At 42.0% G+C, this 20,388-nt stretch overlaps 1 non-coding gene across 1 annotated transcript; it reads right to left on the reverse strand.

Moving 5' to 3' along the window:
* Positions 1-19,568: 19,568 nt before the first annotated feature.
* Positions 19,569-19,680, reverse strand: LOC129032271 (small nucleolar RNA SNORA77). The gene has a single exon (XR_008501285.1). It is a non-coding gene; the product is annotated as a small nucleolar RNA SNORA77 (small nucleolar RNA).
* Between the last annotated feature and the right edge of the window lie 708 nt (positions 19,681-20,388).

Consider the following 20,388-nt stretch of genomic DNA (forward strand, 5'->3'; position numbering starts at 1 on the left):
CTTCTCCAACCTCTCTCACTATCCCTCAACCACTTTCTCCTTTCAATCTTGGCACCATCCATCAATCTCTCCCTTCTCTTAATTTCAGTTCCTTTCCTTTTCTGGCAGAGACAGAGAAGACACGTTTTATCTGTCAACCCAAAACTCCGGTGCTGGTCACAGACTTGGGAAGACAGTCTTCGCTTGGGGTTTAATCACTGTGGGGATGCCTGCTTGATTATTCACTCACGTTTCAGAGGCGTCTGATCACCACAAGGATGCCCACCATGATCCTTCACCCTTAGTGGCAAGCACCACTTTTTGGGGGGCAAGCACCCCCCAACCCCTTCTCTCCATGCCTCTACCCTCCCTTTTCTCTCCACTTTCCTGGGGGGCAAGCACCCCCCACCCCTTCTCCACTTTCCTGGGGGGCAAACACTCTCCACCCCTTCTCTCTATGTCTCTACCCTCTCTTTTCTCTGGACTTGCCTCCTTTACTATAGGCAACTTTCCACCCTCCATTCCTCCTTCTTCTCCCTTAGCCTGTGTTCTCAAGAACTTAAAACCTCTTCAACTCACACCTGACCTAAAACCTAAACACCTTATTTTCTTCTGCAATGCCACTTAACCCCAATACAAATTTGACAATGGTTCCAAATAGCCAGAAAACAGCACTTTTGATTTTTCCATCCTACAAGATCTAGATAATTCTCATTGTAAAATGGGCAAATGGTCTGAGATACCTGACGTCCAGGCATTCTTTTACACATTGGTCCCTCCCTAGTCTCTTTTCCCAATGCAACTCGTCCCAAATCTTCCTTCTTTCCCTCCCACCTGTCCCCTCAGTCCCAACCCCAAGTGTTGCTGAGTCTTTTCAATCTTCCTTTTTTACAGACCCATCTGACCTCTCCCCTCCTCCCCAGGCTGCTCCTTGCCAGGCTGAGCCAGGTCCCAATTCTTCCTCAGCCTCCGCTCTCCCACCCTATAATCCTTTTTTCGCTTCCCTTCCTCACACCCAGTCCGACTTACAGTTTCATTCCATGACTAGCCCTCCCCCACCTGCCCAACAATTTCCTCTTAAAGAGGTGGCTGGAGCTAAAGGCATAGTCAAGGTTAAAGCTCTCCCAAATCACTTAGCGTTTAGGCTCTTTTTCATCAAATATGAAAAACCCAGCCCAGTTCATGGCCCGTTTGGCAGCAACCCTGAGACGCATTACAGCCCTAGACCCAAAACGCTATCTTATTCTCAATATGCATTTTATCACCCAGTCAGCTCCTGACATAAAAAAAAAAAAAAGCTCCAGAAATTAGATTCCGGCCCTCAAACCCCACAACAGGACTTAATTAACCTAGCCTTCAAGGTGTACAATAATAGAGTAGAAACAGCCAAGTAGCAATGTATTTCTGAGTTGCAATTCCTTACGTCCACTGTGAGAGAAACCCCAGCCACATCTCCAGCACACAGGAACTTCAAAATGCCTAATTCGCGGAAGTCAAGCATTCCTACAGGACCTTCTCCATCAGGATCTTGCTTCAAGTGCCAGAAATCTGGCCACTGGGCCAAGGAATACCCACAGCCTGGGATTCCTCCTAAGCCTTGTCCCATCTGTGCAGGACTCCACTGGAAATCGGACTGTTCAGCTCACCCGGCAGCCACTCCCAGAGCCCCTGGAACTCTGGCCTGAGGCTCTCTAACTGACTCCTTCCCAGATCTTCTCAGCTTAGCGTCTGAAGACTGATGCTGCCCAATTGTCTCAGAAGCTTCCTGGACCATCATAGACACTTTGGGTAACTCTTACAGTGGAGGTTAAGTCCATCCCCTTCTTAATCAATACAGAGGCTAGCCACTCCACATTACCTTCTTTTCAAGGGCCTGTTTCCCTTGCCTCCATAACTGTTGTGGGTATTGATGGCCAGGCTTCTAAACCTCTTAAAACTCCCCAACTCTGATGCCAACTTGGACAATATTCTTTTATGCACTCCTTTTTAGTTATCCCCATATACCTAGTTTCCTTATTAGGCCGAGACATTTTAACTAAATTATCTGCTTCCCTGACTATTCCTAGGCTACAGCCACACCTCATTGCTGCCCTTTTCCCCAGTTCAAAGCATCCTTCACATCCTCCCCTTGCATCTCCCTACCTTAATCCACAAGTATAGGACACCTCTACTCCCTCCTTGGTGACCGATCATGCACCCCTTACCATCCCATTAAAACCTAATCACCCTTACCCAACTCAATGCCAATATTCCATTCCACAGCATGCTTTAAAAGGATTAAAAGCCAGTTATCACTCGCCTGTTACAGCATGGCCTTTTAAAGCCTATAAACTCTCCTTACAATTCCCCCATTTTACCTGTCCAAAAACCAGACAAGTCTTACAGGTTAGTTCAAGATCTGCACCTTATCAACCAAATTGTTTTGCCTATCCACCCCATGGTGCCAAACCCATATACTCTCCTATCCTCAATACCTCCCTCCACAACCCATTATTCTGTTCTGGATTTCAAACATGCTTTCTTTACTATTCCTTTGCACCGTTCATCCCAGCCTCTCTTCACTTTCACTTGGACTGACCCTGACACCCATCAGGCTCAGCAAATTACCTGGGCTGTACTGCCACAAGGCTTCATGGACAGCCCTCATTACATCAGTCAAGCCCAAATTTCTTCCTCATCCTTTACCTATCTCAACATAATTCTTCATGAAAATACACATGCTCTCCTTACTGATCATGTCTGGCTAATCTCCCAAACCCCAACTCCTTCTACAAAGCAACAACTCCTTTTCTTCCTAGGCATGGTTAGATACTCCGCCTTTGGATACCTAGTTTTACCACCCTGACTAAACCATTATGTAAACTCACAAAAGCAAACCTAGCTGACTCCATAGATCCTAAATCCTTTTGCCACTCCTCTTTCCACTCCTTAAAAACAGCCCTAGAAGCTGCTCCCACACTAGCTTTCCCTAACTCCTCCCAACCCTTTTTCATCACACACAGCCAAAGTGCAGGGCCGTGTGGTCAGAATTCTTACACAAGAGCTGGGACTGCACGCTGTAGCCTTTTTATCCTAGCCCTCATGTCTGCATGCAGCGGCTGCTGCTGCCTTAATACTTTTAGAGGCCCTCAAAATCACAAACTATGCCCAACTCACTCTCTACAGTTTTCATAACTTCCAAAACCATTTTCTTCCTCACCCCGATGCATACACTTTCTGCCTCCCTCCACTACCTCTCAGCAAGTCAAACTCATTGCCTTAACTCAAGCTCTCACTCTTGCAAAAGGACTACGTGTTAATATTTATACTGACTCTAAATGTGCTTTCCATATCCTGCACCACCATGCTGTTATATGGGCAAAAAGGGGTTTCCTCACTACACAAGGGTCCTCCATCATTAATTCCTCTTTAATAAAAACTGTCATCAAGGCCGCTTTACTTCCAAAGGAAGCTGGAGTCATTCACTCCAAGGGCCATCAAAAGGCATCAGGTCCATTGCTCTGGGCAATGCTTATGCTGATAAGGTAGGTAAAGAAGCAGCTAGCATTCCAACTTCTGTCTCTCATGGCCAGTTTTTCTCCTTCTCATTGGTCACTCCCACCTACTCCCCCACTGAAACTTCCACCTATGAATCTTTTCCCACACAAGGCAAATAGTTCTTGGACCAAGGAAAATATCTCCTTCCAGCCTCACAGGCCCATTATATTCTGTCGTCATTTCATAACCTCTTCCATGTAAGTTACAAGCCACTAGCCCATCTCTTAGAACCTCTCATTTCCTTTCCATCGTGGAAATCTATCCTTAAGGAAATCACTTCTGAGTGTTCCATCTGTTATTCTACTACCCCTCAGGGATTGTTCAGGCCTCCTCTCATTCCTACACATCAAGCTTGGGGATTTGCCCCTGCCCAGGACTAGCAAATTGACTTTACCCACATGCCCCGAGTCAGGAAACTAAAATACCTCTTGGTCTGGGTAGGCACTTTCACTGGATGGGAGAGGACTTTCCCACAGGGTCTGAGAAGGCCACTGTGATCATTTCTTCCCTTCTGTCAGACACAATTTCTCAGTTTGCCCTTCCAATCTCTATACAGTCCAATTACAGACTGGCCTTTACTAGTCAAATCACCCAAGCAGTTTATAAGGCTCTTGGTATTCAGTGGAACCTTCATACCCCTTACCATCCTCAGTCTTCAGGAAAGGTAAAATGGACTAATGGTCTTTTCCCAAAAACTCACCAACCAAGCAAGTAATTTCACTGAACCCCCTTAGGCACTCTCTAATTGGATGTCCTGGGTCCTCCCAATTCTTAGTCCTTTAATACCTATTTCTCTCCTTCTTTTATTTGGACTTTGTATCTTCTGTTTAGTTTCTCAATTCATACAAAACTGTATCCAGGCCATCACCAATCATTCTATACGACAAATGTTTCTTCTAACAACCCCACAATATCACCCTTTACCACAAAATCTTCCTTCACCTTAATCTCTCCCACTCTAGGTTCCCATGCCACCCCTAATCCTGCTCAAAGCAGCCCTGAGAAACATCGCCCATTATCTCTCCATACCACCTCCAAAAATTTTCACCGCCCCAACATTTCAACACTATTTTGTTTCATTTTTCTTATTAATATAAGAAGACAGGAATGTCAGGCCTCTGAGCCCAAGCCTGCACATATTCATCCAGATGGCCTGAAGCAAGTGAAGAATCACAAAAGAAGTGAAAATGGCTGGTTCCTGCCTTAACTGATGACATTACCTTGTGAAATTCCTTCTCCTGGCTCATCCTGGCTCAAAAGCTCCCCCACTGAGCACCCTGTGACGCCCGCCCCTGCCAGCCAGAGAACAACCTCCTTTGACTGTAATTTTCCACTACCTACCCAAATCCTATAAAACAGCTCCACCCCATCTCCTTTCACTGACTCTCTTTTTGGACTCAGCCCACCTGCACCCAGGTGATTAAAATGCTTTATTGCTCACACAAAGCCTGTTTGGTGGTCTCTTCACACGGACATGTGTGAAAGGAGGTAGGAGCAAATCATAAGTAAATGGCATCTCAGGAGCCAGGGGAAGAAAGTGTTCCAAGACGATGTGGTCAACTGAGTTGACTACTGCTGAGAAATGGAATAAGAAGTAAACTAAACAGAAAAGTACTCATTGAATTCAGCAACCTGTAAGTTTTTGGTACTTTGAGAAGAACAGTTTCAGCAGAATGGTAGAGATTAATTAAGTATAGAATGGGAGAAAGGGATGTGAAAATAACATATGTAAATAAGCCTTTTGAGACTTTTGATTGTGAAGGGAAAAAGAGATGGGCAGTAACTAGAGGGTTAAGGGAAGGTTTTTGTTTATTTTCAATGAAAGTTGCCAGATTATCCAGTAGAGAGGGAGAGGTTTATGATTCAATAGAGAAAGAAGGAATAAGCGAAGGAGCCGAGGCCCTGATAGAACAAGGAAGAGAGATGAATGGGAAGCAGATGATATATGTCCAGACTGATTTTTGATTGGTTTCGGGGGGAATTGCAGGGAGGAGACAAGATATGATATTAGCTAACACCTATTGATCACTTTCAATGTGTCATGTCCTGTCCAAGTGTCTTAACATATATTAATATGTTTCATCTTCATAACAAACTCTTAAAGTAGTGCTGAGACCAGCTCGGTCGGGGAGACACTCACCCAGTGATGCTAGAGAAATTAAAGACACACAGAAATATAGAGGTGTGGAGTGGGAAATCAGGGGTCTCATAGCCTTCAGAGCTGAGAGCCTTGAACAGAGATTTACCCACATATTTATTGACAGCAAGTCAGTGATAAGCATTGTTTTTATAGATTATAGATTAACTAAAAGTATTCCTTACAGGAAACGAAGGGATGGGTCAAAATAAAAGGATGGGTTTGGCTAGTTATCTGCAGCAGGAGCATGTCCTTAAGGCACAGATCATTCATGCTATTGTTTGTGCTTTAAGAACGCCTTTAAGCAGTTTTCCACCCTGGGTGGGCCAGGTGTTCTTTGCCCTCATTCTGGTAAACCCACAACCTTCCAGTGTGGGCATCATGGCCACCTTGAACATGTCACAGTGCTGCAGAGATTTTGTTTATGGCCAGTTCTGGGGCCAGTTTATGGCCAGATATTGGGGGGCCTGTTCCCAACATGTCCTCCTTTTTGATTTGCAAAGTGATAAAAGCAAAAGCAGCTTTGTCACGGTTAGCTACTTCTTGCGGGAATCTGGATCTGCATCTGCAGGCTATACAAAGAGAAATAACACAGATTAAAAGCACAATCATCATTGAAATCACAGAGCTTCTAAGAGTTTTTATCCATTTTAATGGGTTACTAGCTTCTAATCTGTCTGCAGCTCCTTCAAGCACTCCAGTTCCCGGCATTAAGGTCAGGTGTGCCGGGGATGCTTTAAATATTTGTTCTTTTAATTTTGCAATATCCAAAGACAAGTTTGTAGAGTGTCCTTCTAGATGCTTTTTTATTCTTTCCCAAATTTTGATCCTATTAAGAGCTATTAATAGTTTCCACAAATCCTTATGTGTAGCTTCTACAATGGGCCATATCATTTGAGGTTGAGGTACCACTATACAGCCATGATTCCAGATATAGGAACTCTTGCCGTACTTCTTATCATTTCTACCATCTGACCATTTTGTTCAGACCAGCTGAGCATAGTGTGACCATGGCACGCAGACTGAGAGGTGCAATTCAAGCTAAACATCCCCTTAGGGGACCAATCAATAATGATTCCATAGGAATCATTGTGCAGCACTTCTGCCTGTTCTGCAATGCAGTCTTCCTAAACAAGTACATTCATTTTTTCTGACTGGGTCCAATCCTGTTTACAAATAGGTTTTTGAGGACGGTATGCCTCAATTATAGGAGCAGATTTATTATGGTAAATACTGAGATCAGAAAGCATGTGTAACTGTGTCATAGAGTGATTACATCCAGGCATTATTGCCAGCCAAGATTGATAAATATGCCCAATAAGTATAATTGTTCTCTGTGTCAGCCCTTGTTGAAGGAATACACACAGCAGTGGTGATCACTGCTATCATAGCTACCATTAAATTACTCATTGTGACTGGTTGAACTGCTTTCCTCAGGTTTTCTTCTGCCATCTGTGACAGTTTCTTGATCTGTCCTCAGGTGGGTGGCTGTGTTTGACAGGTGTTGCTCATGACGGGTGTTGCTCATGACAGTTAGGGTCCTCCTCATGGCTGCAACCGGGAGGGGTCCTCGGATTTCTCCCGGAATCTCTTCCTCGGATAATTGCTCTGGAATTAGAATGTGTGCTCCCCATTCTTGTAATAAATCTCTCCCCCATGAATTTATAGGTACAGAAGTTATAATTGGTTGAATAGTCCCAGGTTGTCCATCAGGCCCTTCACATTGCAAAACATAACACTTTGATATACTTCAGGGGTTTACCAACTCCAACTATGTTAAATTGAGCAGGTTGAATGGGTCATGCACATGACCAGTGCTGTAGAGAAATGACTGAAATGTCTGCCCCTGTATCTACCAAAACTTTAAATTTCTTTCCCTGAATAGTTATTTCACAGGTAGGACATTTATCAGTAATTTGATTTACCCAATAAGCTGCTTTGCCTTGTTTATTTGTGCTTCCAAATCCTCCTGTTAGTTTAATTTCACTTTTCCCCATTTCCACATACGGCACAATCAGGAGCTGTGCTATGTGCTCTCCTGGCTCTGCTTTCCAGGGAACAGAAGTAGATATAACAATTTGAATTTCCCCATTGTAATCTGAATCAATGACTCCTGTTTGTATTTGTACCCCTTTTAAATTTAAACTAGACCTTCCTAGAAGTAATCCTATCATCCCCGCTGGCAAGGGTCCACAGACTCCTGTTGGGACCTTTTGTGGGGGTTCCCCAGGCAGAAGGCTCACAGGTTTTGTGCAGCATAAATCTACTGCGGCACTACTGGCTGTGGTGGGGGACAGACATTGTACAGGGATGAGGGAATGGCCTGGGCTGGAAATGCTCCGGTTTGGAATGGGGCCCGAGATGGGCCCCTCATGGTGTTTCCCGAATTTAAAAGGAAAGGGCTCAAATGTAGCTATAATATTCCCCTGTTGATCTGAGGGGTGTATTCTAACAGGGAACTGCCAAGCCTCTATATCACCCTCTCTTCTAGCTTGCTGGATTCCTGCCTGAATAGAACTGAGAGCGGTCACTGGAGGCGCTGCTCAAATAGTCACTGGGGCAACTACTTTTCACCCAGTGTCCTCTGGAAAAGAAACATCTGGAGGGTCAGGCCACTCTTTTTCTTCAAAATAAGGATGGGGTGCAGAAGGGTAAGGATGAACCTCTCCCTCTTTTGCCTCTTTAGCTTTAGCTGGCAAACAAACCTGCTCTGTAACCTCTTCTGTTACTTCGTTATACTCCCCTTCCTCCTCCTCATCAGTGTGAAAAGGTTCCAAGGTGGAATGAACCAGAGTCCACACTTGTCCCATTGTTACCTTGATGCTTCTGAGCTCCCCTTCTTACTCACCATGGGGATTGCTTTAAGAGTACTCGGGTGTCCTCCAGCTTAGTTCCACATTCTCCAACTGTTGCTCCAGTGACCCTTCAACCTGGATTTGAGCCCCCACATATGGGCGCTGCTTGCTGAGACCAGCTTGCTCAGGGAGACACTAACCCAGCGGTGCTAGAGGAATTAAAGACACACACACAGAAATATAGAGGCGTGGAGTGGGAAGTCAGGGGTGTCACAGCCTTCAGAGCTGAGAGCTTCGAACCGAGATTTACCCACATATTTACTGACAGCAAGTCAGTGATAAGCATTGTGTTTATAGATTATAGATTAACTAAAAGTATTCCTTACAGGAAACAAAGGGATGGGTCAAAATAAAAGAATGGGTTTAGCTAGTTATCTGCAGCAGGAGAATGTCCTTAAGGCACAGATCGCTCATGCTATTGTTTGTGGTTTAAGAACACCTTTAAATGGTTTTCTGCCCTGGGTAGGCCAGGTGTTGCTTGCCCTCATTCTGGTAAACCCACAACCTTCTAGTGTGGGCATCATGGCCATCATGAACATTTCACAGTGCTGCAGAGATTTTGTTTATGGCCAGTTTTGGGGCCAGTTTATGGCCAGATTTTGCGGGGCCTGTTCCCAACAAAGTAGGTACCCATAATCATTCCTGTTAAACAGATGAGTGTCTGAGGTCACAACTGGTAAGGGGAAGAGCTCCACTGGAGTGCACTGATGTAGGTCAGTAGAATTGCTTTTGAGAAGATGAGAATTTCCCATTTTCTCATATCTTCTATTTCTCCAATGAAATAGAAATACTTCATAATCCTAAGAGGGAGGTCATACATCAGAAAATGTTAAATATTCATTTGTGCTTGGTGTCATGTACTTAAATGGTTAGCAGAAAAAAAGCCTAGAGTCGGGTCAGATTAACAGAGTTGAAAACCTGGCTTTGCTACTTACAGTAGTGTGACTTTGGACATATGAATAAAGCTCTCTAATCCTCGGATTTTCACCATAAATGGGGATAATTGTACCTACCTCACTAGATTGTCATGAGGAATATATGAGATAATTTTTAGCGTTGTCTCTTGTGCGGTTATACTAGCTATAAATGTTGCCTTTTATTACTACTCTTAAAGTTATTGTTATTATTATTATCACTCCACTCTGCCATTTTGTGATTTTCTATGTTGGTACATGGCTTCAGGCCCAGAAAAGATAGAGGGTTATGGATTTTTCTTTTTTTAGATGAGTGTAATGGAGGGAGAGAGTGGCAAAGAAATGAGAGTAGTGACTAGAGAATAATGGTCTACTTTAAATAGCCAACACATTGTGTTTTAGCATTCAACCAAAAGAGAACTAAAAATCTACCTAATTGTATTAAATTGCTGTGCTTGACAAACTCCTATTTCAAAGTAATAACTTCCAAAAATGACATTTTCACTATTTCGCGTTAAGTACACACCATAATTGTTATACTTCTAAGCCTTGATTATGTGCAAATGTTAAGGACTTTTTTCTTATTATAAAAATATATACTATGTTAAAGTATTATAAACTCATTTTAAGATTATTTTCCCCAGTAAGACATTGCTGAAATCTAAATGTTTACAATAAGTCAGTTGTTCACTGATGTTTAAATTCAACTTTGTAGTCCCACTTAAATTAAAATCCAGGCCAAGTGTTTAGGCTCACACCTGCAATCCCAACTCTTTGTGAGGCAGAGGCAGAAGGATCACATGAGGCCAGGGGTTTGAGACCAGCTTGGGCAACATAACAAGATCCCCTCTCTATGAAAGAATAGTAATGATAATTTTAAAAATTAAAATTCTGGCCAGGTACAGTGGCTCACACCTGTAATGCCAGCACTTTGGGAGGTCGAGTTGGGCAGATTGCCTGAGCTCAGGAGTTCAAGACCATCCTGGGCAACATGGCGAAAGATTGTCTCTATTAAAAATACAAAAGAAAAAATTAGCTGGGCGTGGTGGCACGTGCCCATGATCCCAGCTACCTGGGAGGCTGAGGTGAGAGAATAGCTTCAGCCTGGGAGGTAGAGGCTGCAGTGGGCTGAGATCACACCACTGCACTTCACCCTAGGTGACAAAGTGAGACCCTGTCTCAAAAAAAAAAAAAAAAAAGCCAGTGTTACTTAAGTACAGTCATACAAACTAAGCTGCTACTATAAAATCATGTTTTTCTTTAAAACTATGAACATACACTGCCCCACCTGGATTGTTTGCACATTAAAGTTTTACCATTTCATAGATTATTTTTAATTGCTTCAACTCATTACTCTTTGCACAAACCTTTAGAATCAGAATTCATTCACATTTTCTACAACTACTTTTTACATTTCTTATATTCCCAATGATCTTCATTTGTGCTATATTTGAAATGAAAGGATGAACAAGTTACTTTTAGTTTGTGAAGAGAGGAAACCCACATTTCCTAGCTAGTGTCCAATTTATTTATATAGTTTATTCTACATGTAAAATATTAGGAACACATTAAAGCAAACTTTAGCATTACATATGTATGTATACTTTCTTATGTCACATTTTAATTATAGAATTGTTTTACTTGAGCAGAAAACATTTGTAAGTTGATTTAAATAAAAATATATTATCTAATATATTAGCCAAAAGTGCTAGTAGTTCTGTTATATACTATATTGGCTAAAAATGCACCTGCTACTACATTACAGACTATGGGACTTCCAAACATCGGAAGAGAACTTTGGCTGTGCAATTCTGGAAATAACAGAATTAGCTTAGAGCACCCTCCTGTTTTAAAAGACAGTGAAAGACTTAAAGCCCATGAACTGAATCAGAAGAAAGGAATGAAGTGAGCCACTCATCTTTATTCATTTTCCCCATGGAGTCAAAGAAGAAATAAAAACAAAGCTGAAATCATTTTTTCTTTATGCTAGTATTGGCCAAATTAACTTTTGGTTACAAGGTTTCTAATTAGCTTTTTTAAATTTTTTTGGCAGAGTCTTGCTCTGTCACCAAGCTGGAGGGCAGTGCCACGATCTCAGCTCACTGCAATCTCCGCCTCCCGGGTTCAAACAATTCCCCTGCCTCAGCCTCCCGAGTAGCTGGGACTACAGGCGTGTGCCACCACTCGCAGCTAATTTTTTGTGTTTTTAGTAGAGACAGGGTTTCACCATGTTGGCCAGGATGGTCTCGAGATCTCTTGACCTCCTGATCCATCTGATTTGGCCTCCCAAAGTGCTGGGATTACAGGCGTGAGCCACTGCACCCGGCCTCTAATTAGCTTTGAGTAATGGATCCCCCTGCTGAAGCTGTGCATCCTATCCATAAAATGTATACAAACATTGTAGTACAATTTTAAATAGTTTATGGTTTCATTAAGACTATATAAAGCTCCAGAGACCCTAGATTTGAAACCACTATGCATTGTAATGAGTCTATCAAAAATGGCATAATAGGAGCGATTGTATACCCTGGTAATCATGTGCTAAGCATCCAGGTTTAACCTGACATAAATGTTAAAAAGAAAACTTTTTATGCCAGGGGCGGTGGCTCATGCCTGTAATGCCAGAACTTTGGGAGGCTGAGGCGGGTGGATAACCCAAGATCAGGAGTTTGAGACGAGCCTGGCCAACACGGTGAAACCGTGTCTCTACTAAAAATACAAAAATTAGCTGGGCATGGTAGCGGGCACCAGTAATCCAGCTACTCAGGAGGCTGAGACATGAGAATTGCTTGAACCTGGGAGGTGGAGGTTGCAGGGAGCAGAGATCACGCCACTGCTCTCCAGCAAGGGCAACAGAGTGAGACTCCGTCTCAAAACAAACAAACACAAAAAAACCTAAAACTTTTTAGAATGTCATCTGGACCTGTAAAACAGCCTCTTTCCCAATGAGTTCAATGCATTACCCTATGGCAATCCTTCCATGACAGTAACAGGGTAGCCTCTGTTATCAACATTTTATCAGGACTAAATATTCCACTGTAGATCATTTACTCAAGTTCTCTCTTTATCTGCCTCCCTCTGGTTGCCTAGACCTTTGGCACCTCCAACAGAAGGTGGGAAGGAGAACTGAAAACATGAGACTCAAATTGTTTTGTTTTGCTTTCATTTGAACACCTTAACTAAACAGTTTCGTATAAAAGAAGAAATGGAAACTGCTGATTACCAAAAAGTCTTTTAATGGTCTGCAAGTTATCATTTGTCTACATATCCCTTTTTCTTATTGTTATAAGTAATAAAGGGTTGGATGTTTCCTTAATGAAATGTACAGTGTTTTAAAGAAATCCTGTGGCTTCTGCACATTACATAAGCCATAGTTAGTCTGCCTCAGAATGATTGCAGAAATATTGTAAATTTAGTCTCAGAAACTAGCTGCTAATGTAGGCCCAGCCAGCTTTTCAGCTTTCAAGACTGCTCTGTGTAAAATAGCACATTTGGAAATCTGTTGCTGCTACACCCTATTCATACCATACTCTGTTCCTAAGAAGTAAAACTTAACATGAAGAAGAAGCATAAGGTATGTGAAAGGGTCACAAAAATGGAAGAAGCAACAGGTTCTAAAAATATTTGGTATTGGTTCAGCATTCAAATACCTAGACATTAATGTCTTTGAGTGTTGACAATATTCTCTCATTAGCAAAATACCTCTTCTCTTGATTTCAGTGCTAGCTGGCAAACTCCCATTCCACGGATGTACAACTGGCGTCTGTTTCATACTGCTTTTGTTTTTGTGAGGAAAAAGTTAATATAAGGTAAATATCACCACCACCACCACCATCATTATTTAATGTTAAATATCAGTTTGACACAAAGCAATGGACTTCACTACAATTATCAGAGTTGGTTAAGCTGCCTCAGATTTTTTGTGGAATGAGGTGATGTGAAAATATAATCAAACACTGTACTGGAAATAAGGAAATTTTTTCCTTCTCTCCACGGGAGACAGATTAGCTTAATTCATGTGAAACTGTTTCTTTTTCTCTTACGTCCTTTTCATTTCAAGAGGTATTCCTACCTTTAGTGGGAAGGGTATTTTTTTTTTTTTTTAATTTTGTTTTGTTTTGAGACGGAGTCTGCCTCTGTCTCCCAGGCTGGAGTGCAGTGGCACGATCTGCGCTCACTGCAACCTCTACCTCCTGGGTTCAAACAATTCTCCTGCCACAGCTTCCTAAGTTGCTGGGACTACAGGCACCTGCACCACCCTGCCTGGCTAATTTTTGTATTTCTAGTAGGGGCGGGTTTGAGATGGCCAGGCTGGTCTCAAACTCCTGACCTCAGATGATCCGCCCGCCTCGGCCTCCCAAAGTGCTGGGATTACAGGCATAAGCCATTGCATCCGGCCTTTTAAAAAACATTTTATGTGAAATCTCATCTCTATTAAAAACACAAAAAATTAGCCAGGTGTAGTGGCAGGCGCCTGTAGTCCCAGCTACTTGGGAGGCTGAGGCAGGAGAATGGCATGAACCCGGGAGGCAGAACTTGCAGTCAAAAACACAAACAAACAAAAAAAACCTTTTTATTACAGAGAATTTCAAACATGAAAAGAGTAAATAGAGGAGTATATTAACTTCCCATGTAGTGATCACCCAGCTTTGACACTTGATGACATTTTTCCAAACCTGAATGTAAAGGGTTTGTCCATAATCTAAACCAGAACTCTTATTTATGCTAAAATAATACATTAGAATAAAAAATAATATAAGTAATAGTTAGAAACTCTTTTTGTTTTTGGTTTTTTTTTGTTTTTTTTTTTTGAGACAGAATCTCACTCTGTCCCCCAAATTGGAGTGCAGTGGTGTGATCTCAGCTCACTGCAACCTCCACCTGCCAGGTTCAAGAGATGCTGGTGCCTCAGCTTCCCGAGTAGCTGGGACTACAAATGCACAGCACCACTCCTGGAGCAATTTTTTTTTTTTTTTGAGACGAAGTCTTGCTCTGTCGCCCTGGTTGGAGTGCAGTGGCTAGAGTGCAGTGGCGAGATCTTGGCTCACTGCAACCTCCACCTCTCGGGTTAAAGCGATTCCCCTGCCTCAGCCTCCTGAGCAGCTGAGATTATAGGTGCACGCCACCATGCCCAGCTAATTTTTGTATTTTTAGTAAAGATATGGTTTCACCATGTTGGTCAGGCTGGTTTCGAACTCCTGACCTTGTGATCCGCCCGCCTCTGTCTCCCAAAGTGCTGAGATTACAGGCGTGACCCACCGCGCCCGGCCAATTTTTTTTTTTTTTTTTAAAGACAGGGCCTTGCTATGTTGCCCAGTCTGGAATACACTGGCTATTCACAGGCTCACTGTAGCCTTGAATTCCTAGCCAGAAGCAGTCCTCCCTCCTCAGCCTCCCAAATAGTTGGGACTACAGGTGTTGCAAGCTAGACATTTTCACATTTCTTAATGGTAATTTTTATCAACATTTTAAAAAGAGGAGATGGTAAGAATAAATATCAAAGTGACACTCTTGGCAATAGCCAAACCAAGGGGTAAAATATGTTTATCAAACTGAACCTAAGCTAACAGCATGTGATATCATAATTATATGAGTAGTGCTTCCTAAATCCTGGTTTCTTCGAGACGTAAGTGAAGAATGTACCCAATGCTTTCATTTTGCTTAGTCACCATGTGGAAAGAGAGAAAAATCAACCACTTACTGAATGAATCACTTTGTTTTTCTTCTAAGTAATTTACTCTTCTTTAAGAACTGACAAGCATGAAGCTACCAGGACTTGTGCTACCTGTCTTGTCAACAATAATACTCACCCAGGGATTACAGAAATGCTTTTAATAATAACATAGAGTAGACACCATCTAAATTCTCATAATAGGAAAGAGTTACAGGAGTTATAGTACACCTACACCAAGAAATTTCGAAGAAATTATATGCCAATGAAAGAAAATGTAGGTAGGCAGGTCTTAGTAATGTATATCTGCCTCTTTAAAGTGTTCTAGGGTCATAACCAAAAAGATTATGTAATTCAGACAAATGGGCCTTCTGAGAGGTATATCCGTTCTTGGTCTGACAAGGGATCAGGACAAGACAGGCATAGTGATCTCAAGTCCCACTTGGCCTGTGGACAATGACTGATGGGGTTGGACATTTGAGGTACAAAATCCAGACTAATTTATGGGAACCAAAATGAAGTTGCACTTGAGCTGTTTTACATCTTCTGTGGCACTTTGATGGAAACCATGCACCGAAGAGCCCATTGCCTAAACCATCCCATTCATAGGCATTCTGCGGTGCTGTTCTACTGTTTTAAAGTCCCTAACATTCTTTGCTTTAGCCAAAAAATGTAGTGGCACTGACTGCAGAGGGTGGCTTTTTAAATATGCTTATGTCCAAAAGGTAGATGCAAATGCTCCAGACCCCCCTTTCCCTTTGTTAGCACGGATTAGGTCGGTAGGCAGCCTTGTATCGAGGAGGAAGGTGTAAGAGGAGTTAGCCTGTTTGGGGGTGGGTCTGGTGGGTCTGGGGTTGGGAAAAGAATAACAGTGGTAGTCTTGGTCTGGCCAGAATGTGCTGTAAGAAGTTCCCTATGCCCTGATAAGAGAAGGAGGAAGTTCTCTGTAAGATCTTCTGAGCTGGTGGCACCATGGTCGAGCCATCGTTGACATTCCCCCGCCCTTGTGATAATGTACTTTGTGATATTCCCCATCCTTGTGAATGTACTTTGTAACATTCCTCCCCAGGCTTGTGACAATACACCCTCCCGGCCCTTGAGAATGTACTTTGTAACATCCATCCCCTGCCCGCAAATAATTGCTCCTGACTCCACTGCCTATCCCAAACCTGTAAGAACCAACGATAATCCCACCACCCTTTGCTGACTCCTTTCTTGGACTCAGCCCACTTACACCCAAGTGAATAAATAGCCTTGTTGCTCACACTAAGCCTGCTCAGGTGGTCTCTTATACGGACAGGCACAACATTCTCCTTCCATGAAGAGAGCAGAAGGAGAGAACTTATCAGCATTCAGGAATGCTGTGAGAGAAGATGTGGCACTCCAAAGGCAGGAAACCATTTCAAAGAAATGTACTCAGAGTTGGGTGGTCAATAAGGATTGCTTTCAAAGGAAAAAGATGGTGTCACAATTCTGCCAAAGGCTGCTCTGAAAAAAGGTTTACCCTTATAAAAATAAAGGGGCTGGGCGTGGTGGCTCACGCCTGTAATCCCAGTACTTTGGGAGGCTGAGGTGGGTGGATCATGAGGTCAGGAGATCAAGACCATCCTGGCCAACATGTTGAAACCCTGTCTTTACTAATAATACAAAAAATTATCCAGGTGTGGTGGTGCACACCTGTAGTCCCAGCTACTCAGGAGGCTGAGGCAGGGGAATCGCTTGAACCTGGGAGGCAGCGATTGCAGTGAGCTGAGATAACGCCACTGCACTCCAGCCTGGAGACAGAACAAGACTCCGTCTCAAAATAATAATAATAATAATAATAATAAAATACAATTTTTTAAAAAAGGGCCTATCTTCTCCCTATCCCTCTAAATCTTGGAACATAGATAATTTAATGGCACTGGGAGTTGCAGTGTTAGGGGGAGTGATAGAGCTACCAAACCCAAGTAGTCAGCTTTCCATTTCCCAGGAGCTGAAGAGGGCTGGGTAGAATCAGCCCTGCTTTTTACCATTCTCTTCATTGACATCTATTCTGCCCCTGTTCATTTGAGGTTCACAAAGGCTTTCCTGCTTTCTTAGAGGAGTCTGACATCAAAACCCCAGCAGAGCCAATGTGGAGGGGTATGTGAAGGATGAGCATCTTTAAAATTACAGAAAGGGGTTTCCCCCATTGTGAGAACACTTTTCAATCTATTCTCACTGGGAAAATTAAGATATTCTAAACTTTAAGAAAATGCTGTCAACTTTAATAGGAAAAAAAGACTAAAATTATTTGGAATTTATGGGAATGCAATCCAGTTGTGATGGTGAATAGTTTTATTTGTTTTTTTTTTTTTTTTTTTTTGAGACAAAGTCCCACTCTTTTCACCCAGGCTGGAGTGCAATGGAGCGATCTCGGTTCACTGCCACGTCCGCCTCCCGGGTTCAAGCAATTCTCCTGCCTCAGCCTCCTGAGTAGCTAGGATTACAGGCATGTGCCACCACGCCCAGCTAATTTTGTATTTTTAGTAGAGATGGGGGGTTTTCACCATGTTGGCCAGGCTGGTCTCAAACTCCTGGCCTCAGTCGATCCACCCACCTCGGCCTCCTAAAGTGCTGGGATTACAGGCGTGAGCCACCATGCCCGGCCCAGTAAATAGTTTTAAAAGTCTCTTTTATTTAACCTAACAAGGGGCAAAGATTGCCTAACTTAAGTTTCAGTTGTTTTTATTTCCCCTGCTTCCCTTCTCATAATGGTTTGAGTGGAGAAATCATAAAATCATAAGTTTAGACCTAAAAAAGGCCTTGGAGATAATTTCTTCCCCTTCATTTTACAGATAAGAAATCTCAGGCCTGACAAGGTGGCTCACACCTATAATCTCAATGCTTTGGGAGGCCAAGATAAAAGGATCATTTAAGCCCAGGAGTTGGAGACCAGACTGGGCAACATAGTAAGACCCCCATTTCTAAAAATTTTTTTAAAAAAAGAAATTTGCCAGGCACAGTTGTGTGCACCGATAGTCCCCGTTACTTAGGAGGCTGAGACAGGAGAATCCCTTGAGCCTGGGAGTTAAAGGTTGCAATGAGCTATGATCTTGCCACTGCACTCCAGCCTAGGTGACAGTGAGACCCTGTCTCAGAAAAAAAGAAAAAAAAGAAAAGAAATCTCAGAATGGATAAATAGCTAAATGTAGGAAGTCAAAAAGTTGCAGGAGAGACATTAAATATAGATAATTCATAAAATAAAAATCAGATCCACGAAATCCTGAGTTTGTTGTAGAAAATGTCATTACATTTAACCATATTTTCTCTGCAGATCTGGATGTGTTTGTTGTCTCTATTTTTGTTGGTTAAAGAATGGATCAAGGTTTTCCAAAATTGTTTTTTGCTGCCACAGTGGAAATCTACAAAAATGGGTAATAGGTTATTTTGGGACCATTGTTCAGAAGTGCATTTATCTTAGAAATGGTTACCATGGAGATGAGCACACGTTGTGTGACTCTACAGCTTGCAAGTTAGAGTCATCTATGCTACTAAGACATAAATAGCTATATTACACACAGATGCACAAGAGCTCATGCACACATGCACAATAAAGTTATGTTGTTCCTCTTTTTGTAAAATAATAATAAAATTCCATGTAGTGCTGACCGACCTTTGGTGGTGGAAGGGCCTGCACATCTTAGACATTTTAAAATGTAATATTGTATGATGATATAAAAACCACTTTTTAAAAACATCATAAAGTAGTCTGAATCAAGTTTAAAGAGTAACAACATACTTAACAAGTAAAATAAATGAGAGCATGTTTCTTAGACATCATTGCTTCTTAAAGTAGAAATATAAAAATCAAAATGTAAAAAACAAACTCAGAAAATATTACAAAAAGTTCTTGAGTTATTTTTCCCAAAGCACTCAATATTGGGCATAGGTATTTACCTAGTTTCTCTCTCCCTCTCTAGCTAGTTAGGTACTTTCTCTTTCTTTCTTTCTTTCTTTCCTTCTTTCTTTCTTTCTTTCTTTCTTTCTTTCTTTCTTTCTTTCTTTCTTTCTTTCTTTTTCTTTCTTTCTTTCTTTTTCTTTTCTTTTCTTTCTCCCTTCCCTTCCCCTTCCTTCTTTTCTTCCTTCCTTCCTTCTTTCTTTTGTTTCCTTTTTTTTTTTTTTTTTTGAGGCAGTCTCGCTCTGTCTCCCAGGCTGGAGTGCAGTGGCGTGATCTTGGCTCACTGCAACCTCCCCACCTCCTGGGTTCAAGTGATTCTCCTGCCTCAGCCTCCCAAGTAGCTGGGACTACAGGCATCTGCCACCATGCCTGGCTAATTTTTTGTATTTTTACGGGGTTTCACCCTGTTAGCCAGGATGGTCTCGATCTCCTGACCTCGTGATCCACCCGCCTTGGCCTCCCAAAGTGTTGGGATTACAGGCGTGAGCCACCGCGCCTGGCCTTGTTTCCTTTTTCCGCTTGGACTTTTCTTTTTCTTCAGGAATTTTTTACCCTCTGTGTCCCCAGGCAGCTGCATCACCCTAGAGAGGTCAAAATGGTCACAGCACCATGGAATGCTCACTGGCAGACTGAAAAAGCACCCGCTGGATGCTGAGGGAGTCTGCAAAGAAAATAAATGTTTTAACATGCATAAATTCCCAAGAGACTAGCTACTTTCAGTGATCATTTGCGGAGATCACAAAGGCATATATTCTAATAAAATTAATTTGCTTTAATATTTTTACCTTTTCCTTTACATTTTATAATGGATGTTTTCAAATTTTCAAACAAAAAATGAAAGGATAGTAAAATTAAGCTCTCTCCCAGGTACCCGTCACCCAGCTTCAATACTTATCAACACATGGCTTATTCTGTTTGGTTTACAACCCTCCTTCCCCCATCGTTTTAAATCAAATGCAAAACATCATAATAACAATTCTTTTGAATAATTGAGCTAGTCAATAAGAAACCTTTTTTCCTCCACAATTTGGAGTTTTTTTCTATTTTCCTTGGAAACTTCAAAGGCTTCATTGTCTATAGGGTGCAATGCGGGGTACTGAATTCAGTAGCATAAGTAATAATAACTATAACAATAATAATAATAATAATAATGCTTTCTCCATCATGCAAGTGATTAAATACACCAATGATTTAGCCACATTTAGCTTTGAAGCTACATGCCATCATTCATCTATTTCTTTTCTTGTGTGAAAAGAAATCTTTTCTCGTGCACCAGAGTTAATTTTTTCAAGACTAATTACTGCATATGTATTTAAACACATCTTTAAAGTAAGCCATGTACTTTGACTTGTTTTATAGAATCACAAGAAATA

Source organism: Pongo pygmaeus, chromosome 11 (assembly GCF_028885625.2).
Source record: "Pongo pygmaeus isolate AG05252 chromosome 11, NHGRI_mPonPyg2-v2.0_pri, whole genome shotgun sequence".
In the NCBI taxonomy this organism is placed as follows: domain Eukaryota; kingdom Metazoa; phylum Chordata; class Mammalia; order Primates; family Hominidae; genus Pongo; species Pongo pygmaeus.